The sequence below is a fragment of the Podarcis erhardii genome, assembly GCF_964252035.2.
Source record: "Podarcis erhardii genome assembly, chromosome: 3".
Taxonomy (NCBI): domain Eukaryota; kingdom Metazoa; phylum Chordata; class Lepidosauria; order Squamata; family Lacertidae; genus Podarcis; species Podarcis erhardii.
The window spans coordinates 62,955,677-62,983,356 of NC_138507.1; the positions used below are offsets into that span (position 1 = coordinate 62,955,677).

General features: G+C 41.2%; 1 long non-coding RNA gene across 9 annotated transcripts in view; it reads left to right on the forward strand.

Moving 5' to 3' along the window:
* Window positions 1-27,680, forward strand: part of LOC309338280 — a 107,043-nt gene that overhangs the window by 47,470 nt on the left and 31,893 nt on the right. For 4 of the 9 annotated variants that reach the window (XR_014154821.1, XR_014154822.1, XR_014154823.1 and 1 more), the window contains exon 3: window positions 17,227-17,315. The exons of 2 other annotated variants lie outside the window; for them this stretch is intronic. This is a non-coding gene — a long non-coding RNA (uncharacterized lncRNA). Of the gene's footprint in view, window positions 1-3,392; window positions 3,579-15,862; window positions 15,939-17,226; window positions 17,316-27,680 lie in introns of all 9 variants that reach the window. 3 more of the 9 variants (XR_014154818.1, XR_014154819.1, XR_014154820.1) reach the window with 3 other exon arrangements.

The window sequence follows — 27,680 nt, forward strand, 5'->3', positions numbered from 1 at the left end:
GCACACCTTCTATTTCTATATTTATCCATCATCTACACACTTCTTTGTGGCTTGCCATGATATGCTTTTTAATTTCTATCCGACTGGTTTAACGGTAGTTTGTAAAGCAAACTCAACATGTAGGTCATAAGTTTGCAGCTAACGAATCCCTGGATATTTACCAAACACCGGAATTAAATTACATTCGTAATTGTTTTGCAAATACTTTGGCCTAACTAATTAAATAGGAATGACTTTGCACGTTGCTATAGTGCAAGGAATATTAAAGCCTTTAGGGCTTGTTTCAAATTAGCAACTTTATTTGTTTAATTTTGGACTATGTGGTCAACTGACACTTCTGAAGAAAGGTGGGGGAAAATATTTCCACACCATGATACAATGAAGTCACAAGGGGAAAACACAGAGGACAACCAATATTTATTTATTTATTTATTTATTTATTTATTTATTTATTTATTTATTATTCATTTATTTATTACAGTTATATATATCCAGCATTTACATCCTTCTAAGGCAGCTCACAAGTATGCACACACAACCCATATAAATATTTAGCAAGTTGTAAGGATCTTCCTCACAGGACAGAAGAGGTTAAATACTTTTGTTGAGTCATACAGAACCACAGGATGATCTGGCTAGAACAGGCTTTCTCAACCTCGGCCCTCCAGATGTTTTTGGCCTACAACTCCCATGATCCCTAGCTAGCAGGACCAGTGGTCAAGGGTGCTGTGAATTGTAGTCTCAAAACATCTGGAGAGCAGAGGTTGAAGAAGCCTGGGCTAGAAGGCAGTAGCCAGACCATTAATGGCATTACAAAGAAGGCAAACTTGATGTCCAGGAGGACTGGTGAAGTATCCAGGCGCATAGCGTTCCACATCTTTGTGAATGCATATGCACATCTGTCTGCCAGCTTCTTAATGGCTTTGCTGGCTCACAAGGGAAAGGTACTATTGGGAAGCTCAGAGAAGAAGGTAAAGGGCTGGATTTGGATCCTTTGTGACTTTCTACCTCAGAGAAATCCTCTCAAACACCTGTGTCCCCTAGGAACTACAGAGGAGAAATCCACAGGAAGGCTGACTGGGGATTCAAGCCCTAATGCCTTTGTGACTCACCAATTATGTCTCTTATGCTTAGCAGAATGAGTTTCATTTCAAGCACTAACTGACAAGTCAGCTTGAAAATACACAATGCCCAATAACTGGCTGGTCGGCACTCTCCATTTAACTGACACACATCTGCTGAGACCAGTTTTGCAGCTCTATAGGAGATAGTTGCCAAACAATACCATTGTTGTGTGAAGTATTTTAAAGTGCTATTGCTAAACATATTGGAACAGGAGTCTGTTTCAGCCAGAAAGCAAACACACACACACACACACACACACACACACACACACACACGTATAGAAAGCACCTCAGTTAAGAGATGGGCTCTGAACTAGCTAGGGAAATCAAAGGGAAGCAAGGAGCAAGAGATGTGGGATGGAGGCGGGTGCAGCACGAAGAGAGAAACCTGAAAACAGATGAGGTAGTGCAAAGAATCCAGGTCAAAGGAAGGAGAGACAGAAGATGTTAAGAGACAGGACAGGAAAAGATAGGGGCTGACATACAACTCATGTTGGAGATAGAAAACTGGAGCTCACACTTTCCCACTCAGCTGGAGGTAAGAATGTGGGAAAATGGGATTCAGTCCACCTTTGAAGGTGAACGTGCCCAAATTGCTCTTTCTGAAACAATAGATCCCCCAAAATCCACACTTCTCTTAATTTTGCAATGCAGTTCTCCAGCAGAAACTGCATCTATTAGGGTAAACCACTCAATGAAATGTGTGTGTGCTACTGAAAATAACAGACGGAAAGGGTTTCCCCGATTCCTAGTTGTGGCTCAATATTATTGCCATGTTTCCATAGACATTTCCACCATCTTGCTAGTTATTAACATGGTGAAACATACCAACAATATTTTCCTTAAATCAGTGTGTCCAGTTTTCTTTATCTATATTCAGGAACAACGAATTAAAGGTGGTCTCACTGCAAAGAAAAGACACCAGAATGACAATAGCAATGGAGAGTTGTTCTTATCTATCTTATGAGAAAAGAGGGAAAGAGCTGGGTCTGCTTATTTGTTTGTTTTCCTTCCTCAGTAACATATGGCTGTGGCTTGGCTCGTGTCCTTGAACTATGTGGATGGTTTCATTAAACGAGTCTTTGTATTGTGCAGCCTTCCCCCCCCCCCCCGCCCAGACTCAATGTGCTATGGCAAAAAGTCATGTGAATCTGCCTCCAGCTTTCTGCCAGAAGCACACAGACCTATGAAGCATGGCCAAGAATGCTTCCAATGCTACTTGGATCGCCACCAGTCACACTAATGAACACATATCAACATCGATCTCAAGCTCACTCTTACTTTGTACAGAACTGGCTTCATCAATTTCATACAGCAGGATGATCAAAACTAGTCAAAGGAGCTTCTCAGCGAATAGCTGCTGCATGCTGTGCACATTTTTGTGAGGCAAGCGGGAAACTCTGGTGTGAAGTAGTGAAGGGCATAGATGATATATGTGGAGCAGAAACACCTGCAGTGGAACACCAAGACTTCACCTAGAAAGCTCAGGTGCCTTCCTTGGTGCACTAACCAGAGCATTCCTAAGTCTGAAGTGTGGGATGTAAGCCACTGGAGCAGTCAAATACAACATTCCTTGTTTGCCTAGAGTGGACACAGACCTAATCCACAGCCCTTCCCGGGCAACAACCTCTCCAGTCCTGCTCCTTTGCCTCTTTGAATGTTTTTGCTTGGCTGGAATATCCTTCAACTTCAATCATGCCTCTTGCTTGCCTGGGTGGAGCTGCTTATGTAGAAACCTCTGATTGTTGTGTGGCTAGAATGTAACCTACTGTACAGATCGCATGAGTTGACCCATCCACTTTTACGTCTGGTCCTAGCAAGACTGCAATGTGCCCCATCCAGAAGGTTGCCCATGAAGGAATATGGGCCTCAGGTTAAAAAGGATTCTGCCCCATTAGGGTAGGAAGAACTACTGTAGCTTATTAGGTGATCTAGGAAGCCAATAGGGACCTGTTTGGAATATACAAGCTACTGCTTCAGGCTTGATTCCTCAGTCTGAACTGCTGGTAGCTCAGACTCATTGCATTTTCTTGCTTGCTCTGGTGTGTCATCTTTGGACCTCTGCCTATCCTTGACAACATGACTTCTTCTGGACGCTCTGATCTGTTTGCTGTTCTGGAGTTAACTATTCCCTGCCCTGAATAATTGGCTCAGCTTTGGCCCTTTCAATTGACAGCTTGTAGACCTGATCATGCAAGGCCGTGGTTCTTTTAAATAAAACCACAATAAGGGCACAGTCCCTGCTCTCTCTCTCTTTTAATCTTTTAGTGATAACTGTGGGTGTGAAGGAAATAACCAGCCTTGGAGCAGAAATTATGTGACCTGAGATTACCACCACATTGATATTCTCCTATCTGGATGTAAAAGGTGCTGTCCTGCTGCCTTCACCCAGGTCACAATGTAGACGACCGGAGACCAGCATGACCTAGGAGTGAATACTGTACAGTGAAGACGGTAAGAGTTGTGTAAATGCCGCAGTCACAGAACCTGGACAACAATGTGTTTTAAATAGGATCTAGTGAAGAATGCAGACTCTCTTTTTTGAGTTCTGACTGAAAGTTGTGTCTGCTTGTTGTGAATTGTTCCTTTATACAATGTGTTATGCACTTCCGCCTAAGTGAGAAGATGCTTGCTCTTACTTTTTCTTTTCAAGGCAAGGGAAGTGTGCTGTCAAATTGCTATTTGTGTTTAGGTACATAGTTAGCCTGGAGGAACTTGCTCAGTGTTCCTTTTCCTTCCCCCCTTTAGAACCTGTTTTATACACACTTCAGTTTATAGCATATTGGTGTGTGTTAGGGAACTGATTTAAATATAGCTCTTAATTTTATTACCCAATGGTGAGCAGTAAAAGTCAATTATATGACAGAGCATCAAGGGGCTATATTTTATATTTCTAAAACATAATGTTCTGATTCCTGCAGCATATATTTAATTTGAGCACTGGCCTTGACTTGTTCTGCATTCACCAGATAGAGCAGAGCATGACCCTCTCTGAAATACAGAGCTTTGCACCAAGAAAATGTGGGTTGTTTTTTTTTTAAATGTAAGTATATTTCTTATTTCCATAATGGAGTATTTCCTGTTTATATTGTTTGAAGGCAACAATTGCCAAATGACTAAAATCAATCTGCTCTGATCTGCTGCTATTGTCAGGGCTATTCCAAGTGTGTGTGTGTGTGTGTGTGTGTGTGTGTGTGTGTGTGGTACGAGGAGGGCCTTGAAGAGAATCATGCTGTCTAGGCTGCCATCTTGTCTTCATCTCCTTACTGCCTCTACTGCCCTTCTCCTCTTCCCTTTGATAATAGCAATAGCCTACTTCTGTTGTTTTTATTTTTGTTATTGTTTTTCAGCTGCTTTAGAGGTGGTGGCCCCTCCATCTTCTCTCTCCTCCCTAGCTTACATTCTTTCTTTTGGATAGGGCCGCCATATGTCTTGAAGATCCCAGACATGTTCCTGTTTTTTACCATTGGCACTGCCGCTGCTTCTCCTTCCTGCCTGGAGCCCAAAGTTTCTGAGTAGCTGCAGTGCTGGGAGCATTAGATGTGGTGGAGGCAGGGCCTCCTGACGAGAGATCTGGACAGCATTTGGGAATCGCGGTGTGACTGTAGCTGCTGGAGCCTGCCGAGTGCCTGGAGCTGCTCCTCTGTCGCCTCCTCCTCCTCCTCCCTGTCATGTGATCAGTGTGGTGATCAGTAGATCAGTGTGATTGGTGGCTGCAGACAGGAGCTCTCCCAAAAAGTTATTTTTTAAAATGACCCTCCCCCCAAAAAACTCAACAACTTTTTTGGCGATCTCTCAAAAAACTCTCCACAACTTTTGTTGAACTGCCAATCGTCCGGATTTTAACTTCATTAAATATGGCAACCCTACTTTTGGAGCCAGAAGTAGCAGCGAAGCCCTCTATCTATCCCTCCTCATCTTACTCTAGGAAGCTGGAGAACCTAAGTGTGTGGGCAAAAGATGGCAGAGCACACTTTCTGGAGCCTGGGGCATTTGCCCCTATTCATCCCCACTAAGTGTTGCTAATGAAGAAGAAGAAGAAGAGTTTGGATTTGATATCCCGCTTTATCACTACCCGAAGGAGTCTCAAAGCGGCTAACATTCTCCTTTCCCTTCCTACCCCACAACAAACACTCTATGAGGTGAGTGGGGCTGAGAGTCTTCAAAGAAGTGTGACTGGCCCAAGGTCACCCAGCAGCTGCATGTGGAGGAGCGGAGACGCAAACCCGGTTCCCCAGATTACGAGTCCACCGCTCTTAACCGCTACACTACACTGGCTCTCAATGAGTTTATTTACAAGTTTATATACAACTCTCTGGCAGAGCTGCTACTACAGACCTGTAAGAGGATGCCTCCTGGCTTTAGGGATGAGGCGAATCTGGACTTGGTTGTCTTTAAGAAGAGAGTGGAAAGATAATTTGCCGTACCTGAACACAATAAATCCGTCATACCTGATCTTGCCACTGAGAACCAAAACAGACACGACAATAATCATGGGTTTGTGTTTTAAAGTAATGGCAGCCATGGAGAGGAGCAATCTGGATTGAGAATACAATTTGGTTGGAACAAAAGGGGTGTAGTTTTGGGGGGCTTGCTGCTGTCCTGATCTGAACCATTTCCCTGTATCTTTAACAGTTGCCAAGAGAAAGAAGAAATTTTGTCCAGTCAATGATTTCTTTTGCCTGTGCAATGCTAGAACTGTTGGTTCGCCTGCCCAAATTCCCTCTTCTGCCCAGCCATTAAAGGTCAAGAGGGCTTGTGTTCTCTGCTTCATCTGATCAGTGTAGGTGACTGTTATTTCCCTTTGTGGGTTTTGTTCCTTAGGAGCAGTGCTGTGAATGCACACCAGTTCAATCATAATTTAGTGCTGCAAATAGAAAAACCCATTCTAGTAATAACAACAACCCTCCGCTAATGAAAACCTTGTGCAAATTAAGTAAACACAGCACATAGTTTAGAAAAGATGTAGTAGTATTAGAATACCAGAAATGACTAATCATGTTAAATAGTATATTCTAATTGCACTAACCTCCCTCCCTCTCTTTCTTTCTTTCTTTCTTTCTTTCTTTTGTAGCAGTCTTTGCTAAAAGATAATTGACCTCTTTCTCTGTTATAGCACTTTTGCATTTGGCTTAAATACATAACTTACAACTCAGCCAATTACAATGTGATATAGCCTACAAGGAAGATTTGGCTGTTGAAGTATTGTTACATGGTGGGATTTTTGTAAAATAACACATAGATATCTTTTTTTTTAAAAAAAAAAAGTCAGTGAATTTAAATACCTTCATTTTCTTGTTATAATATCCTAGCTGGTTAGAAAGCTCATTTAGGTTGACAACTGAGATCTGATTTCTCGTCTTCCCTTCCCTTCCTCCACAAAAAAGGAGGGTGTGGGGAGAAACACACACACACCCAGAGGAATAAAAATCTCTTTTCAGTTTATGAAGGCAAATTGCAATTTAGAGAGCAGCAGACAATAGGACTCTGTTAAATATTGCTGCTAGTCGATCTTGTGTATAATGCCTTTGAATCTGGACAGCTCTTAAGTATAATAGGGTGTTTCATAAAGAAGAGCCCATGTTGTACAGGATAAATAGCTATTATTATTTCAGTAAGGTTATTCCCCCTCCCTTTTTTTTTGCCAGGATGGATCTTTAACAATGAGTGATTCTTTCCTGTTTTAATTAATTGATTTCAAGGTTGCTGCCATTATAGCTGGGAAAAGGAATTTATTTATTATCTTTGTTAAAATGTCTACAACCTTGAGAGCAGCTATCAATTAGAATCCTGTGCTCTGGCTTTTTTTAAACACACACACAAATACCCCGCCATGCAAAGCTCATCAGACCTGGTTTTTGACAAACTGCCAGAGAAAGCAGGTTGCAAGAGAGGCCTGGTTCTTAGTCCTGTATAATCATACAAGGTATGCAAATAGAGGTTTCTGTTGAAATGTGAATAAGTATACAAGTGAACTGAAGAAAATCGATAAAAGGAGTTGGCAGTGAGGCTTGCCCATGGAGTCACACCCACAAGAAATGGACTGTGTATGCTGGTCGAGAGAGAACCGAATGCAGTAACGAATGAAGGCTGCTCAAGGGCCAGAAGATTGGACCCATCCTCTGCTTTCAGCTACAGCAGGCATGGGGAGCCTCAGGCACAGGGGCCGGCACTCTGAGGCTCTCCATCAGGCTGTCAGGACTTTCCCCAAGCCACACCCCCTCCCTAGGTACACTCCCCTCTTCCTAGGCCATGCCCCTCACCACCCCTGCTTTGCATCCTCCTTTAGTATTTTTGATTGACTGGGATGGGCCTTCAAAGACTCTTGCTTGCCTGGATGGAGGCAAGATGGAAGGAGTGTTGGTGTGTGTGTGTGTGTGCGCGCGTGCAGAAACTAGCCTACTGTACGGTTTCATGTGTCCACTTCTTGCCTCTGGCCTTGTCTACTGCTGGCATGTGGCTCCTGGAAGGTTGCCCGGAACCAGGATGTGGCCCTCTGACTGGAGAAGATAGTTCATCCCTGAACTATGGCTTCTCCTACACATTTTCCAACAGTTGTTGAAGGACATGCAAGCGCTTCTATTCCTATCGCTCCCTCTGCCTACATATTCTGAATGACTTGGATGCACCATCATCACCAGCTTCACTGTTGCAGCAAAATATCTTAGTATACTACATAATGGAATGGATTTTTAGGAGATGAATCCCAAAATTGGCATGGCATTATGACAGGTTGTCAATGGAAAATGCAAGCCTTTGGGTAAGTTGCTATTGGCTTTTGACTAGACTGATTTGACAATGTTGTGGACCAGCACCAAAAAATGGCCGTATGTGCCTGTAGCTTTAGCCACTGTTGTATCAGGGGTGTGGAGAATCACCTTTTGAACTTTTCCCTTTCTGGTTTTTACTGTACAAAACCAGCAATTGCAGTTGTGGATTAAAACAGGTTGCTTGCTGTGAATCCCTTAAAGTTACATTGAAACATGTGCAAATATTTCTTGGCAAATACTCCTTGAGAGCAATCCAAATTCCCAGTGTTTCCTTAGCTAAGCAAATTTCCAGAGAACTCACTCTTCCCACATATATTGTCAAATGCAGATGCTTTTTTTATGAGCTGCTGTTCCAGAAGCAATGGGAAGAATTAGCCATGGATAGATATGAAATGTTAGGGGAAAGTTCTTCTTCTTCTTCTTTTCTTTTTTAAATGTTTGTAGCCTCTATTTTAGAATGCATCTGCTTCAAATCTGTGTCAATTCACTGCACGCTTTCAGTGCAATTTGTTTTTGCAGTATTGTGATGGTAATGAAAATGTTTTTGTTCAATATAAAGCAATGAAAAGAAAGCTCTGTAACGTCAGACTTGAGGACCTGTGTACATGTTTACCCTACCAAATTTTTGTTTTTGTGATACCCCATAATCAGATATCAAAGAGGGGAAAAAAACCCTACCTGTTTTACAGTGTCATGAGACATATGCTTTGTTCGAACAACACTTTAGGCCAGGGGTCAGCAAACTTTTTCAGCAAGGGGCCAATCCACTGTCCCTCAGACCTTGTGGGGGCGGGCGGGCTATATTTTGAAAAATAAATAAATGAACGATTTCCTATGCCCCACAAATAACCCAGAGATGCATTTTAAATAAAAGCACACATTCTACTCATGTAAAAACACCAGGCAGGCCCCACAAATAATGCAGAGGTGCATTTTAAATAAAAGGACACATTCTACTTATGTAAAAACACGCTGATTCCCGGACCATCTGCGGGCCGGATTTAGAAGGCGATTGGGCCTTAGTTTGCCTACCGGGCCTTAGTTTGCCTACCCATGCTTTAGGCCCTGGTTCTCAAACTGTTTTCTGGGCCACATTTTCAGAATAAAACTTTGCTCGTGCGACACCGATTTTTTATTGATAAGAAATACATTGAAAAGCACAACTAGGATTGTCCTCAGTATCACTTGATGCTGTTGCTCTCATTTTGAAAAAGAATATCAATATTCTGCAAATAAGGTTACATCAGAACTACACTACACTACACTACACTACACTACACTACACTACACTACACTACACTACACTGAAATGCTTAAAAGTTTCTTTGATTGCCCTCAAATCTTCCTGCCACACTTCCCACCCTCTCCTGCCACACCACCTTGCTGCTTAAGATGGGCTGTTGCTGCTTTGATTCACTTGTAGTTCACTCTGTTTTAAATGACTGTTGATGGTTTCTTGGCTTTTTATTATTTTCTTTTTAATTATTTGCAAGATGCCTAGAACAGCCTTCTCTAGTCTGATGTCTTCCAGATGTTTTTGGCGGCAACACCCATCAGTCCTAGCTAGTATGGCCAATGGCTGAGGGATGGTGCGAGCTGGAGTCCCAAACATCTGGAGGGTGCCAGATCAGGCAGGCGTTTTAAGATAGTCCGTTCAGAACATTTCACTGCACTCCTGATGCTTTAGTGGGACCAAGAAATAGAACCCCAATGGAGCTACTGCAGAGAGAGCGAAACATTTTTTTTTAATATAAATTTCTTTTTATTGAGTTTCACTTAAATAACCAAAAGAAACAACAAATCAACAGTTTCAAAAGAAATATCCAAGCATAACACAAAAATAACATCAGTTTCCGTTACAGTTCTTTGTCTTCTTCCTTAAATCTTTATATCTTTAAATATTTAAATCTTTCCTCTACGCACCTATTGACCTCCTTCCCTCCCGATTTCGGGCTTCTTAATAAAAATTCTTTCTTTTTCCTGCAGCTATTAATTGTTAATGGTTTGCGCATTGTAAGATTTATATCAAAACTTAAAGTTTTTAAGTTTCTATAATTCCCTTCAATGTATACCATAAATTTATTCCAGTCACTAATAAACTTTGTATTTTTTTGGTTTCTGATTTTTTGTGTCATTTTTGCTAATTCAACATATTCGAATAATTTTATTTGCCAATCTCTGATCGTTGGGGTGTTTGGGCTTTTCCAATTTTGTGCAATTAATATTCTAGCCGCGACTGTAGCATACTGGAATAATGTCTTATCTTCTTTTTTAATTTCATCCCCAATTATTCCTAGTAAGAAGGCCTCTGGTCTTTTTGGGAAAGTATATTTAAATATATTTTTTTTAACTCATTATAAATAAGTTCCCAGAATTTCTTCATTTCTTCACAGGTCCACCACATATGGTAGAAATTGCCTTCTTTGATTTTACACTTCCAGCAGGCCTTATTTCCTGTTTTATACATTTTCCCTAGTTTTGCTGGTGTGATGTACCACCTATACATCATTTTTTCCAAATTTTCTCTGAGTGTGACACATGCCGTGAATTTCATTCCACTAGTCCATATTTTCAACCACTTATCATATTCTATATTGTGTCCCAAGTCCATTGCCCATTTTATCATGACCTCCTTTATTTCTTCATCTTTAGTATCCCATTCTAGTAATATGTTATACATTTTGGATAATACCTTGGATTTACCTTCAATTATTTCTATCTGAAATTTAGATTTTTTCTCATTTATCCCTACTTTTTTGTCTTCCTTCCATACTGCATTTATTTGATGGAATTGCAGCCAGCCTGTTAATTTGTCTTTCAACTCCTCATATGTTCTCATATGAGGGAAACATTTTTGAATTGCTGGAGTTATCAGGGTCAGAAAACAGGGCTAGTCTTCATTCCTGAGTGCATCCCTTTGCTTTTTGCTACAAAGGTAGATGGCTGGCATTCCTTCCCATGAGAAAAAAAGGTAAACATTGCACTTAAGGACCTTGTTGCATTAGGAAAAAACATGCCCACTGGGTAGTCAAGCATCCATCATAGGGCATGAAATGTATCTCTATGTGCTGTGTGTGTGTGTGTGCACGTTTGTGTGTGTGTGTGTGTGTGTGTGTGTGTGCAGGAATCCCTGCAATATCCTGGCCTTCCATTCACACACCCCTTGCCATTATAATGGGCAGTTGAGACTATATTTGTAGAAATTTTATTTTGCGAGACATGGAATAGCTGTAATAAATTTACGTAAATGGCCTCAAAGCCACAACCGCAGAAGAGACCTCTTCATTCAAAACGGTTTGTGATTTAAGAGGTAAAATGAAAACAGCAGGCACCTATAAAATAAATGAAAAAAAAGTGGGCAGAAATAAATCTAATTCAAAAGTTAAGACAATAAGTAAACAACACCAATAGCTTCAGAGACCTCCATGGCCAAGGACAGCTCTTTCTAAGGACATATTTGCACAAGGCATTTAATAAAGAGGATTGGGCTGCCAGTTACAATGTATGTGACATACAATGTATGTGCCAAGGCTGCTTCATTCATCACCTGTTCCAGCACTACACTAGTGTGCATAGATAAGAGTATGGCTATTAGTGGCCACTAGCCATGAAGGCGATATTCTGCCTCTGCCGTCAGAATGAACAGCAGTTGAGGAGACTACTGTTGCACTTGTGTCTTGCTTGGGGGCTTCCCATAGGGATGTGAGACTAGATAGGTCAGTGGCCTAACCCATCGGGGTACTTCTTACACTGCGAAGTGCTTATGGTGGCAATGATCATGGGATGAATGTGAGATTTGTGGGTTGCAGAGCAGGTCCCTGTAAAAGGTAAAGGTAAAGGACCCCTGGACAATTAAGTCCAGTCAAATGTGACTATGGGGTTGCGGCGCTCATCTCGCTTTCAGGCCAAGGGAGCTGGCGTTTGTCCAAAGACAGCTTTCCGGGTCATGTGGGCAGCATGACTAAACCACTTCTGGTGCAATGGAACACTGTGACAGAAACCAGAGTGCATGGAGATGCTGTTTACCTTCCTGCTGCAGCAGTACCTATTTATCTATTGGCACTTTGACATGCTTTTGAACCGCTAGGTTGGCAGGAGCTGGGACAGAGCGATGGGAGCTCACCCTGTCATGGGGACTTGAACCGCTGACCTTTCGATCGACAGGCCCAAGAGGATCATTGGTTTAGACCACAGCTCCACTTGCGTCCCTTTATTGAATCCGAGGAACCCTGGAAGGCTAAGGGGATAGAAAATTGTAATACTGCACATGTTCACCATTGTGTGGTACATTGACCACAATTAACATAGACCAACATAGTATGAGGAAATATTTTCTCATGCAAGAAACTTGGCAAGAAACTTGGATGATGGCTCAAAATAGTACCTTTACATTATTATTCACCCTCCCTTCACCCTAAAGTCCCTGAGTGGGTTACTACAATTTGAATACAACATTAAAAACAGTCTAAAAACTTACATGTACAAAAACATACATTCACAAAAAAGTATGATGTGATTCTTTTAGTTTGATTCTGAACCCTGAGATTAGAATTAGCCAAACAAATCCAGTTTTCCTGGCATTTGTCAGCCAGTTTCTGTGGAATACATCTGTATTCCAGCTGTTTCCTTGTGTGTTGTCATTTCTTGAATACTCTAAAGAGCTTACTTAAATTAAAGGTCTAGAATCGTCCCCCTTCTTTGCACATGTATGTGCTGCAGTTACACTACACCATAGTTTGTTTACTTGTTGAGGTTGTGTGTAAAGCATTGCTCTTCAACATGTATATTTCCACACAGGCATGAAAATGGCTTAGGAGAAAAAAGTAAAGTATCTTGAGAAAACAGATGGTTGGCACAAAATGTCTGAAATCCTGAAAGAATATAGAATGATCATTAGAGTAGCTTATGAACAGGGTTATCAAAATATGGCAACTTTCAAAATGACTGGTAGAATTTTTTTATTAAGACTTGGAAGAGACAGAAACACAATTCAACCAAAATTGCTTGGTTGTTTTTTAATTACTTAGTTGGGACTGTGTCCTGTACCCACTTATCACACACAAGCAGAGGTTGGGAGGCAAGAAAGAGATCCCTATTCAGGCAAGTAATGGTAGATGCTTGGCAGCAGATAGAGTGCTCGGGAGTCACGAGTTTGGAGTTCGGGGACAAGGCAAATAAAAATCAGAACTGGACTGAAGTGACGTTGATGTCCCAACAAGTTTCATGAACAAGTTTCAGCAAGCTTGAAAGGTGAGGTGTGATGTGATCACTTTGTGAGACTCACTCACTTTGCAAGAATATAGGGGTTGCAAATGCACACTCTGTTGGGGCAGGTGGGTCTGCCTTTATCTGCAAAGGTGGTGCCTGGTTCTAGGTACCAAGACTGTATCCTCCTTTCCAGGTTACTGTTCAGTTGTTGCTGCCTCCTGCCTGCCCCTCCAGCTGGTCAGAGCACTCCCCAGCCTCTATGGACACTTCGCTTTGTCCTCTGCAGGAGGGTCACTGGAGTAGGCAGAGCTGGAATCCTGGCTCCCCATTCTAAAGTAGTCATGGTGAAGGAGGGAGATCCACTCTCTCTGATTCTTCCTCCTTCTGCATCACAGCTGGCCGATCCAAACCTGATCCCTTCAGCTCTTCAGGGTTCTTGAAACTGTGCTTTTGTTGCTGTTTTGTTGCTGTTGCTGTTGTTGTTACCCCACATTTTCTCCTGGAGGGACTCAAGGCAGCTCGGGGGTAACAGCGCATGTTCCTGATATTTTTGATTTGTTCCGGGTGTTCCTGATATTTATTTCTGTTTCAATTTTACCACTCAGGGAAACAGCAACAGAATTAGGAAAAATGCATATCATTCTATGTAACAAACCTCAGTATTAATTATAGCTATCATTACTATTTTGGTATAGTAGGCAGACAAGTGAGATACAACTTAAATAAAAGGTATGTTTAATAGCTATGATCACTGTCTGCCACTCAGCAATCCCAGTTTTTAATTAGACTCAGCAATGCTGGGGACACAACTAGCTAAATGTCCAGGTAAATTTTATGTGTGGCTAAACACAAGGCATTGTCTGAACTTGCTGGCATGAGATTATATAGGAACCATGGAGGTTTTTCTTCCTCTTCCTCATTTGAAATGTCCTCTGAATGTACATTTAAGTCACAGACAAGTAAAGTCCAGTGGATGGTATGCATGCTAAATTGTGCCTAAAGCTTCTTCATGAAATTGATGGTGTTGCCCACAATGATCTTGAAAGATCTTATGGCAAATTTGTCCTAGAGACCTTGGGAAATCTTCTCTGCATCTTTATTAGCCAAGTCATCTACAGCATGAGCATTCTTGAGTGATACATGACCGTGAACCCGTGTTCTGTTACACTTTCCCTCCCTCTCTACCTTGTGGTTATCTGTGCATCAGCAAATGCTCTTTCATGATAACTCTCAAGGTTAATGTGCATAATGATTCAAGATGTTCAAACGCTGTGACAGTTTTAGCTTAGACACCCTGGACTAGCTCACTAAGTGACAGTTTTTCAAAAATGATCAAAACTGAATCTTCATGACATCAGTACTCTAAACTATAGTCAGGCTCGCCCCTGGGGTTTAGCTCAGGGACAAATCTATGGCGAGCATGTTGAACTGCTTTGGCCCAATCATGCCTTTTGGTGCTCTGCACACATCAATAAAGGGTCAGCATTAATTTTCCTGCATGATTATTTGAAAGAGTATGGCATTCCATGTGAAAAGCTGTACTAGCTATCTCTGTGTCCATTGTAGCTAGCGGTGCAGCAATAAAAGTGCTACCACATCTGCAAAGCTAAGCAGGGGCTGGTATGGTTTCAAACTGGATGGGAGACTACGTGTTGAGATTGCTGCATTGCAGGGGGTTGCACTAAATGACCTTGGGGTCCCTTCCAGCTCTACATTTCTATGATTCTATGTAGAGATAAAATAGCACCCTTTTGTGGAAACAGGCATGAGGGGAAGAATAAAGGCAGAGCTTTATGGAATCTCAGACGGAGGGTTCAGTCTCAGTAAGGATGAACACATTTGTCAGTTTAGGTTCTTCTCAGCTTCTTGTTTATCCTATCTGTAAATGCAGTTCTCCACATTTCCACAGTAGTTTGTCCTCACAACAATTCACCAGCATCTAGTGCACATTTTTCCTAATGTACATATTTAGGTATGCAATTTTGCCTAAGATAAACATTTCTAGCTTCATCCTGAGCCTTGCACAACTCCTGACTCTGGGTTTCTGTCTCATTTTCAAACCCTACTCATATCTTTAGGCACCAGGTGAAAATGTTCCTCTTCAACGAGGCCTTTGGCTGATTAATATTATAAAGTCTTTTAAATGTGTTTGTGGGAGTGGGATTTTTTGTTTTGTAGTTTTTGTTCTAACTATTTATCTGTGCTTTTATCTTGTATTTTTATATTGTGAACCACCCTGTGATCTTTTGATGAATGGTGGTATGTAAAACTTAATAACAATAATGTACAAATCTAGAAGTGTGTACTTTCACACAAACACTTTTACATGTATAGGGATAGCTTGTACCTGTGTTTAGTGTAATGTGTGAAGAACACACACTCTCTCTCTGATTCTGTTCCCATTTATTGCAATATTTTCTTCAAATCAGATCATGTATCGGCAGATCGAATCAGATGTGACATAGCAAATTAGATGCCTTTACACGGTGATGTATGCCATAAAGACATCTCTGAACTTCAGTAAATAAAATCACATGGATCAACACAGCCCATCAGATTTACGTATTGACATTTGACCAAATGTTAATGCAGTGCCACACTATTCAAAAGCAGGTTAAAATTACAAAACTAACAAACAGATCATCTTGAGGGGGCTTGCCAGTAATATCAATGGAAAAGCGAATCAGTTTTCACTGTAGGTGAAACTGGAAGTTAAAGTGTGGGATCAGCTCTAATCAAAGTATTTCTCTTTTTTCAAAGACTCCCCTGCCCCTTTATGCTTAGACTTCCACCACAGGCTTTCTGTTGTGCCAGAAAAACAAATGTTCCGGACAACGTGAGTATTTTTCTTTCACACGGTATCAGGCAAAGTCTATAATGTGCCTATGGAACAACAGCATGCAGATGGAACTTTGATATACACCATTGAACACCCATCTGTTTATCTTGCATTTGCTGTTCTTTACCTTATATTTGCTCTTCTTTGCCCTCTGAACACCTGTGTACTCACTATTCTAATACTACTTTCTAATACTTTAAAACTTGAGTGCTGCTGACATCTCACAGGGTCTTCTGATGAGGGCACTGCTCAAGGTAATAACAGTTGTGAACACTGCTTTTTCCTAAAAAAAATGTTTAGGGAACTCTCATTTGGACTCAAGAAAACCACCATTTTATAGTTCAAATCGGGAAAAATAAATACAGTAAATGGACAAAAATACGATTCCAGAAAAAAAAGCACTGGTTGTGAACATCTAACATCTTGGTGTGCCAAGAGCCAGTGTGGTGTAGTGGTTAAGAGCTGTAGTCTCGTAATCTGGTGAACTAGGTTTGATTCCCCGCTCCTCCACATGCAGCTGCTGGGTGACCTTGGGCCAGTCACACTTCTTTGAAGTCTCTCAGCCCCACTCACCTCACAGAGTGTTTGTTGTGGGGGAGGAAGGGAAAGGAGAATGTTAGCTGCTTTGAGACTCCTTTGGGTAGTGATAAAGCGGGATATCAAATCCAAACTCCTCCTCCTCCTCCTCCTCCTCCTCTTCTTCTTCTAACACTGCTACCCTATATAACTCTATGCAGATCTTTAATGTTTGACTTTTTAAAAAAGCTGCTTGTTTTATAAATCAAAGGGGATCACCTTTTAAAAAAAGCATAAATGTATTTTACAATACTGAATGTGTTTGTGTGTTTGTGTGTGCGTGTGTGTATAGAGAGAGAGTCTATAAAACCCCCCAATAAAAAAGCATTGACCTCTAAGTGTAAGGAAAAATGTAACAGGGAAAAAATGAAGTGAGTCATGGGTGAGGAAAACAAATGTGGAAAATACTAGTGAAAGCTACTTCCATATAATTTTTTTGGTGAGGGTATTGAGATAGGGGTCATTATTTAAATACATCATAAAGGTCCACCAAATATCCACATAATCTCTGCAGTACACAGAAATGTTAAGTACTGTATATCATTTCCCAGAATGCTTTTAGAACCTTACAGGTCCACCACATATGATAGAAGGTGCCTTCCTTTTGCTTACATTTTCAGCAGATATTTGCACTTGTCTTATACATTTTTGCAAGCTTACTAGGAGTCAAACACCACCGGTACATAATTTTCATATAATTTTCTTTCAGCGTACAACATGCTGAGAATTTCACCACCACCGAAGCCTCCCTTACCTGGATTGTGCAGCGGTGCCTGGCGGCAACAATGGCAGATTCTGGTGAGATCTTGTGAGATCTCACTGAGCTCTTGCAAGATCTTACAGAGCTCATGAGATCTTGTGAGATTTCAGGAAGATCTCACAAGATCTTGCTAGCCTAATACTGCTATTAAACCAACTAGATTTAGTAGGATTATGCAGAGGGTTTCCATGTTGGGTTGCAGCTGGCACTGTCGGTAGGGTAAGGTCCTGGCACTTACATGACCTCCCACTACTGACATTGCTGGTGCTGGCAGGGTTGAGTAAGGTTGGCACAATGCAAACACACTGGTGCAGCCAAACTGGTGCTCATGCCAGTGTGTTCACACCACACCAACCTCACCTCCTTCCTCCTCTAACTTCTTGTAAGCCACAGTGTTGTCAGCGTTGGGAGAAATGCTAAGTGCCTCCCCCCACCAAATGCTACTGTTGTGGGTGGCCTATGATTTTAAAAGAATCCACCTTCTGCCCAAGTAGTGTTTTCAAGTGGCCATTGTAGCTGTGCTTTTAAGAGCAGCTTGACATGCAGACATAGGGTGATATTCAATTAAATAATTGCATGAGTGGACCACAATGGGACTTTCCTCCCTCTCTTCCCCCTGTGATCCCACTAAATCCTTTGTACGGGTTTTCCCATCATTCTGCACTGGCACCGCATGTTGGACGGTGCTGGGAATGTGCGCTGACAGCGGAAAAGCCAGCAAAGGAAGCCGCAGTTTGGCGCACGCAACAGGATGCGTTGCACAGTGTCCACAACGTTACATGGCGCTCCGGGTGCTGCATGCGCAGTCGAAACAGTTAACCGCCATGTGGGGGGAGGCAGCGGGTGGACAGCGCAGCGACTGTGCATGCTGCCCAACATTTTGTCCTCCCCAGCATGGAACCTGCACCCCCATTTGCACGCCCCTGTGTGTGGGGTACTGGCACCCCTTTTGGTTGGTGCTATGACTTCCTGTGTCCCACAACCATTCTAAAGGTTCTAAAGGTAAACAACTATTTCCTTTAAAAAAGCCAACAACTTTGGGGTCCCCCCCTAAAAAATGGTTGACAACTCTTGGCAAACTAGGGGTGCTGGGTGGATCTTTGCTCCCCAGCGCTGCATATGCTTAAGACGGCCCTGTGAATGAGCCCAGTAGAAGGCAGTTCTCTCCTCCTGTTCTGTTTAGAGTGTCTCCTTCTTTCCTGTAGTTTCAAGGATGGGACTGGGGCAATGACAAGAAGATCGTCACCTCCACTTGGGTTGACTATGTGCTATAAGACTGGTCTCCTCATATTGCAGGGTCTTCCATTTTACAGAGTGTACATTCAAGAAGAGGAGGGGAGGGAAAGTGCCCTGCTGCAGGAATTCCTTTCCTCTTCTTAGATGGCATTTTTGAGGGACGGACAAGGACAATGCCATCTTGTTTTTTGTTTTTTTTTAAATAATTTTTATTAATTTTCATAAACAAAAAACACACAAATAAAAACATTCACAAACAACACATGACTTCCCCATACCTCCCCTTCACTGCACCCTTGTTTCCAATTTTTTAGCAATCCTTCATTCCATTTCTATATTTAACTTCCCTCAGGTTCTCTTAACTTAAACATTTACAGCTATAATTCTCTGTTTCTTACCCCTTGACATTTTATCAGTCTGAAATTTTACAGCAGTTCTTAAGATATATTTTAAATTTTTTCCAGTCCTCTTCCACTGTCTCTCTCCTCTGATCACGGATTCTGCCGGTCATCTCTGCCAGTCCCATAAATTCAGTCACCTTCGTCTGCCATTCTTCCAGAGTAGGTAATTCTTGCATCTTCCAATACTTTGCCAAGAGAATTCTTGCTGCTGTAGTTGCATACATGAAAAAAGTCCTATCTTTCTTTGGTACCAATTGGCCGACCATACCCAAGAGAAAAGCCTCCGGTTTCTTTGCAAATGTCCACTTAAGGATTTTCTTAATTTCATTATAGATCATTTCCCAGTAGGCCTTAATCTTTGGGCAGGTCCACCAAAGGTGGTAGAAAGTTCCTTCACATTCGTTACATTTCCAGCATTTGTTATTGGGCAAATGATATATCTTTGCAAGCTTGACTGGGGTCATGTACCACCTATAGATCATTTTCATTATGTTTTCTTTCAAGGCACTACATGCCGTAAATTTAAGGCCTGTGGTCCATAACTGTTCCCAGTCAGCAAACATAATATCATGACCTAAGTCTTGTGCCCATTTGATCATAGCTGATTTAACCGTTTCATCCTGTGTGTTCCATTTCAGCAACAAGTTATACATTTTAGACAAATTCTTAGTATTAGTCTCTAACAGTTCTATTTCCAATTTTGACCTCTCCTTCTGAAATCCTAGTTTCCTGTCCTGCTTAAAAGTCTCATTTATCTGATAATAATGTAACCAGTCTCGAACTTTGGATTTTAGTTTCTCAAAGCTCTGTAATTTAACTTTTTCACCGTCATATTCTATAATTTCACAATATTTTGGCCAATTAGAATCCATGTTAAGTTTTTTCACCGCTCTAGCTTCCATTGGTGACAACCATCTGGGTGTTTTACTTTCCAACAAATCCTTATATCGATTCCAAACATTATACAAGACAATGCCATCTTGTTTCATCACCCGATATGAAATGGGAAGGTGCCGCCCCAACTCACCACCGCCCAAGCCTCCCTTTTTACATATATAATAATTTTTATTTGATTTTACAAATATAGAATTATAACAATCCAAATTACATATCCCTATTTAGAGATTTCTCCAAATCTCTGGACTTCCCACCTTCCCCTCTATGGATCCTATTGTCCACCTTCTCAACTGCATATTATTTCATAGTCCATATTTTATATCTTTCCATATTATCCATAATATTTGCTACATTACAAGTGTTATTAAAATCCTGCTAAGTTTTGTCATTTCTGCATAGTCCAACAGCTTGATTTGCCATTCCTCTCTGGTAGGAACTTCTTTCTATCTCTGGGCTAGTAGCATCTGCACTGCTGTTGTCACATACATGAGAAGTCTTTTCTTTTTTTTTAAAAAAATAATATTTATTAAGAGTTTAAAGATTACAAAAAGAAAGAAAAAGAATTAAACAGATCAATATAATACAATACAAAAACAGAAACAAAAACACTACATAAAACATTGAATTAACAAAACAAAACAAGAACAATTAAAAACACTTCCAATATTTTCAAGCTTATCTTTCATTCACTTGTTTCATTGACTTCCTCACGCCTCCCTTTTTGTATTCCACTTCAATTAACTGTTTCAGCAACTCCTTTCCAACTTCCACTGTTTTCTGTCCTGTAATTAATCTTAACATATTCTAACCTTGTTTTTTCCCTTTAATACATTAACAATCTATCTGTACCTAGTTCCTTATAACATTTCTGCCAAAGCCATATAACTTCATTCCACCATTTTTCTAAAGCTCATTAATTTTACAATATTTCTGTAAATAATCTTTAAATTTTTTTCCAATCTTCTTCCACCGACTCTTCTCCCTGGTCTTGGATTCTGCCAGTCATTTCCGCCAATTCCATATAGTCCATCAACTTCATCTGCCATTCTTCCCGGGTGGGTAAATCTTGTTTCTTCCAATACTTCGCGATGAGTATTCTTGCTGCTGTTCTTGCATACATAAAGAAAGTTCTGTCCTTCTTTGGCACCAATTGGCCGACCATGCCCAGGAGAAAGGCCTCTGGTTTCTTCAGAAAGATATTTAAATACCTTTTTCATTTCATTATAAATCATCTCCCAGAATGTCTTAATCCTTGGGCATGTCCACCAAAGGTGAAAGAATGTACCTTCAGTCTCATCACATTTCCAACATTTATTTTCGGGCAAATGGTAGATTTTTTGGTAAATCATTTTCATTAAATTCTCTCTTAGGGCATTACATGCCGTAAATTTCATACCTGTGGTCCATAACTGTTCCCAGTCAGCCATCATTATGTTATGTCCAACATCTTGTGCCCATTTAATCATAGCAGATTTCACCATTTCATCCTGAGTGTTCCATTTCAACAGCAAATTATACATTCTTGACAAATTCTTAATTTTGGGATCTAACAATTCTGTTTCCAATTTTGATTTTTCCACCTGGAAGCCAACTTTTTTATCCAAATTATATGCCTCCATTATTTGGTAATAATGAAGCCAATCTTGCACTTTGTTTTTTAATTTTTCAAAACTCTGCAATTTTACCCTGTCTCCATCTTGTTCCAAAATTTCCCAATATTTCGGCCATTTGGCCTCCATATTGAGTTTTTTCTGTGCCTTCGCCGCTTCCATTGGTGACAACCATCTTGGGGTTTTATTTTCTAACAAGTCCTTATATCTTATCCAAACATTAAACAATGCTTTCCTAACAATATGGTTTTTGAATGCTTTATGTGCTTTTACCTTATCATACCACAAATATGCATGCCAACCAAATACATTGTTAAAACCTTCTAAATCCAGCACATCAGTGTTTTCAAGAAGCAGCCATTCTTTCAGCCAGCAAAAAGCAGCTGATTCATAGTGAAGTTTAAGGTCTGGCAAGGCAAATCCACCTCTTTCTTTAGCATCAGTTAATATCTTAAATTTTATTCTAGGCTTCTTGCCCTGCCAGACAAATCTGGAAATGTCTCTCTGCCACTTCTTGAAACAATCCGTCTTGTCTATGATTTGCAATGTTTGAAACAAGAACAACATCCTTGGCAATACATTCATTTTTATCACAGCAATTCTGCCTAACAATGATAGTTTCAAATTTGACCATATTTCTAAGTCCTTTTTCACTTCAATCCAACATTTTTCATAATTATCCTTAAACAGAAAGCATGAGAAGTCTTTTCTGTTCCTTTGGAATGTCGGTACCTACAATTCTTAATAAAAGGCTTCTGGGTTTGTTTGCTTGTTTTTACAAAAGTTATTTTAAACATTTTTTTCAATTCATTATACCATATTTTTTGCTCCACAAGACGCACCTGATCATAAGACGCACCTAGTTTTTAGAGGAGGAAAACAAGAAAACAAATATTCTGAATGAAACTAGTTCCATAGGGCTTACTGCCGAAATCTAGTTCCATAGGGCTTACTGCCATGCAGATGCATATAGGAGTGAACTTCTCCAAGTATCCCTCTTCTTAAAAACTGGGAGCACTTTATTAGAAGCAAAATATGGCAATTCTGGCATGGAAGGAAGTAGCAGGAAGGGATGGAGAAGTGAAATAATGCCTTGAAAAAGAAAGAGCCAACACTTCTTTAAACCAGTTAAACTAGTTTAAAAATCCAGCGTGCAAATGTTCGAGTCACAACATTCCTCCCTGCATCAGGTTGATCTTGGATATTTTTTAACAAACTGAAATGTAAAAATGAATTATTGTCCTATGCACTGCAGCTAATTAAGAAATCACACATATATACATGTGGTTCAGACCCAGGTGATCACCTGCAGCATCTTGAAGGCCATGATGCAGCAGGGATCACATGGTGGTATGTGCCAATAGCATGAGCTGGAGCCCTCCACTGGAGCCTTCCACCTGAATTACTGTAACTCAAGTAATGAAACCCTGGATGGCTGAAGTCACAGCAGCCATGTGTAAAAGGTGCCAGTTTATGAATCAGAACCTCCAGGTGATCTCTGATGGTTTGAGAAAGCACCACGGATTCTGCACACTCTCACTGGTGGGTCTGCCCAAGACCAGGCCGTTCTGTGGATTCAATAACATCCCATTGCTTTTGGAAGATTTTTTAAAGACTCTCTCAAGCCACTCAATGAAGGAAAACTGTGAGAGACAGTGCCTTATAGTGGTTAGTGTGTGTGACTAGAACCATGAAGACCATGGTTGAAATCCCTGCTTGGTCATGAAACTCTGTGTGACCTTGGGGAGGTCATTGCACCTGAGCCTAATCGACCTCCTAATGTTGTATGGGTTAACACGGAGGGACAAGGCATCACAAGTACCACCTTCAGCTCATTGGAGAAAGGAGGGTTATAAGTTCAGGAAATCACCCTTGCACCCGCTCACCAACTAGACAACCAATAGCAGAAAAGCGCATCATTTTGTTTGGGTGGCAAAACCTTCTTGGTTATGTCAATACAAGATGAGAAAACGGGGAAATATTTAGGGTTGTCTTCAACGCAGGACGAAGTAAGTACTTCTGTCAGTGCAAGTATTTCTAATTGTGTAATCAAACCTCCCCCCCCCTTTTCTCTCCACACACCACTAAATCTGTTGTAGGTGCTTCCTCAATCCTCTAGAGCAGATATGGGAGGGTGTAGGTTGAGCGCAAGGGTGTGTGTGTGTGTGTGTGTGTGTGTGTGTGTGTGTGTGTAAGTCCTGGAGGGGCCGTTGCACTGAGGGGATGGATTAGCAGAATACCCCTCATGCTCCTCTTCTCTGCCTCTCTCTCTGTGTGTCTCTCTCATACACACATGCAAGACACTAAGGAAATGCTAAATGATTTGTCAGTTTTGAGGCAGTTTATTTTTTATAGTTCATTTCCTCGACCATGTAAAAATCTATAAAAAGCCTTCACAAGGAAGTTCTTGGGGAGAGTGTGGGGGTTTCATTACTGGAGATGAGTTGCCCTGTGGCCATTCCTTGCTGTTAATCACAAGGCGACAGCATTGGCTAAAAATATAAAAGGGCAATTATTACCAACAGATTATTTATCTCTTTTCTGCACAAAACAAGGGAGTTAAAATGCGCAAACACACACAACAAACCACGAGAAACCCGGGCTGCTTTTTGTTACGTAGGCTTTAATTTGTATCTACACTGTGTTCTTCGCACTTCATTAGCCATCGAATTTGTATCTGAGGCGCAGTGTTTTGGGCAGGCTGCTGCATAGTTGGCGATGTCAGAAGCAATTACTTTCATGGATTTAAGATTTTATCGTACGAGCCTCTCTTTTCTGCTATCAGACTGGACAGCGCAAACAAGGCCATTAAACATTTCATCATATCTTATCAGCTCTCTGGAGCTTTCATCTCAGCAGAGATTATATCTCACTTTGCATGTGAACAAGGAGGGACGCTGGAGAGAACCTTGGCTAAACCATGTCAGTCAGGCACCCGAAACCTATTTTTCTTTTCTCTCCTGGCCTCTTTCCTGACGCATGGGAATATTTTCCTTGGGCAGCAGTGGCAAACGTAACAGTTGATGACGAACGAATGTTATGTCAAAAACCATGACAGAGAGCACAAGGGGATTAACTGGAACTGGTGCTTGCCAAGGTTTGGCACCAGGCCTCACACTCAGTTCGGACGCTCAGCGGTTAGGGCCCTGGCCTGCAACTCATTTTCAAAAGGGCCATAGGCCAGTTTGAATTATCTTCTTAAAAATCATGGGATTATGCATGATTCTAAATTTTGTAGGGAGGTTCCACCAGTGCAGGAGAATCACTCCCACCACCCACCATTTCACCCACAAAGCTTCTGGGCTGCTTTGCCCACCAGCATTTAAAACAGCTCCAGAGTTTACAAGTGAAGCTGAGGCAACAGAGATGCGTACTTAGCTTGTCTCCAGTTAAGTACTTTGGAAATCATTTCCACAGGAGGCAGTGATGACCACCAACTTGGAAGGCTTTAAAAGAAGACTGCGCAAATTCATGGGGGATTAAGACTATCATTGACTATTAGTTACGATGGCTATATTCTCCCTCTATGGCCAGAAACAGCCGTGCTCCTGAATACCAGTCACTGGCAACCATGGAAGGGAAGAGTGTTCTTGAGCTCAGGACCTACTTATGGGTTTCCCACAGGCATATGGGTGGCCACTGGGAAAAGAGGTTGCTGGACTAAATGGACCTTTGGTCCAGCAAGCCGTTCTTATGCTTTTTAAATGACCTCTATGGACTATGGGGAAAGGGAAAACAGAAGCTTGTGTCAAGGGTGAATCACAGAATTGTAGAGTTAGAAGGGACCCCAAGAGTCATCTAATCCAACCCCCAGCAATGCAGGAGTCAGAGCTAAAGCATCCCTGATAGATGACCATCCAATCTCTTCATAAAACCTCCAAGGAAGGAGAGTCTCCCACTGCTCCAGTCTCCCACTGCCTGCTCCTATCATGTGTAGTTTAGCCCAGAATAATTAGGGAATAGGATGAAAGAGCCCTTTGCCTGTGTTTAAGAGTATGTGGATGAGGTGTACAACAAGAGAACCATGACAAGGGAGTAGTTCTTCATGCTGAAGAGGAGGGAATTAAGCACATCAAAAAAATGAAGATCATGGCCACTGGTCCCATCACCTCCTGGCAAATAGAAGGGGAAGAAATGGAGGCAGTGAGAGTTTTACTTTCTTGGGCTTCATGATCACTGCAGATGGTGACAGCAGTCACAAAATTAAAAGACGCCTGCTTCTTGGGAGAAAAGTGATGATAAACCTAGACAACATCTTAAAAAGCAGAGACATCACCTTGCCAACAAAGGTCCATATAGTTAAAGCTATGGTTTTCCCAGTAGTGATATATGGAAGTGAGAGCTGGACCATAAAGAAGGCTGATCGCTGAAGAATTGATGCTTTTGAATTATGGTGCTGGAGGAGACTCTTGAGAGTCCCGTGGACTGCAAGAAGATCAAATGTATCCATTCTTAAGGAAATCAGCCCTGAGTGCTCACTGGAAGACAGGAGTGCCTGGCGTGCTCTGATCCATGGGGTCATGAAGAGTCAGACACAACTAAATGACTAAACAACAACAACAAAAAACTATGGATGGAAGAATATGCAGAGTGTGGATTTCAAATGAGAATCACCTTATCCAATTTGGATGGGTTGTGATTTGGATCAGGTCACAAGCCCACTATAGTCTACTTTTGAGTCTGAAGTCTTGTGGATCCCTTTATCCGTGGTCTGAAGGCCCCAGTTGCCTCTATCCATTTTTAATTGGTTTTCTTTTCTTTTAAAAAAGTTGCACAAATCACTTAGCTGCTCACAGCCTGGAGAACGCAGCATGTGGCTCTTCTTGCTGTCACAGGCTTTCAATAGCATGGAACAAGTCCTCCCGGGAGCAATGGAAGTGTATGGTGCTCTGCTGCTCTCAGAGAAGCTTACATGGGGAAACCATGGCTTCACTCTGTATTTACATGCCCTGATGTTTTATTTGTTGCTTCATGCATTGATCCAATTCACACAGTTGTGGGCAGGAAGCCACAAGAAATGAGGCAGAGTGTCCATACCAATCCCCTATCCCTCAAAAGGTATGTTTGGATGAGGTGAGGAAGAGGGAAGAAAGAATAATTCTGTGAGGAGAATCTCCCAGGTATTTAGTCTTCGTGTGCACACCATATTTACTTGCTATTTCCCTGCATGCTGTTTCCCATGTTAAATCTTTTTAATGTATGAACTAGGCCTGCAAAAGGGTGAAAGGTTGGGGTGCATTAGGTCCTGAGGTACATATGCTGTGTGGTGCTGGAGACCAGACTGAGCCAGGATGCCAGCTGCATATCCAGAGCATATCTAGAGCATGTGAAGAATCAAATTCCATGAACACTGATTTGATTTATTATATTTTATTTAATCTTTATCCTACCCTCCATCCAAGGAGTTAAGAGTGGCTGAGAGCTAGCTTAGACTGACAGACAGTAACTGACCAGAGGTCCATGAGTAAGCTTCATGACAGGGTGTGGATTTCTATCTGGAAGGGGAAATATTTCAAGGTCAGTGGGTGTTGTATTCAGGCAAAAGCATCTCTCTCTCTTCAAAAAAAACGCACAATCTATTGACAACATATGCTACCTATTTAGACTTTCCCTTTGCCTCAGTGTTAGCTTTTAAACTTGTTTCATTTGAAGGATTTGAAGAGGGTCATATTTAAAACAAAATGACATAAAATCAATTGATCAAAACCAGTACTATACATTATAACATAAAAGAACCAGTACATTACTGAACTTCAGCCCCAAGGGACCAGATCACACAAACATGGATTTACTGCACTCCTCAGAAGTGCTCAGGTTCTGACTTTGCGCCACCAGGGGAATATGCAATTTAGTACTGGTTTTCAATTTGTTATTGTGTTTTGAGGTTTGAATAATTTTATATGTGTAAACTGCCCTGAGGTTATTCATTACAAAGGACAGTATGGAAATGGATTAAATATTTTTTTTCTATTCGTCTGTCCATCTTTATATTACATACCAAACAATCATGTGTTGATTTTTATAAGCAAGACTTCATTGTTAATAGTTGTTATAAAAGCTGATGTCCTAACTCTTTGGTCTTTTAATATGTCCACCTTTTGATCTCTCTATCTCTGAATTTTCCCATTTGCAGCTGGAACCTCTTTTCAGTTAAACTGTTTCACTTGCTAACCCCTTTCTCTTCCCCCATTGAACTAGTTTTTCTTTCTCTCTCTCCAAGCAATACATTTTCTGCCTCTAAGTTGTCTTTTTGCTCTTC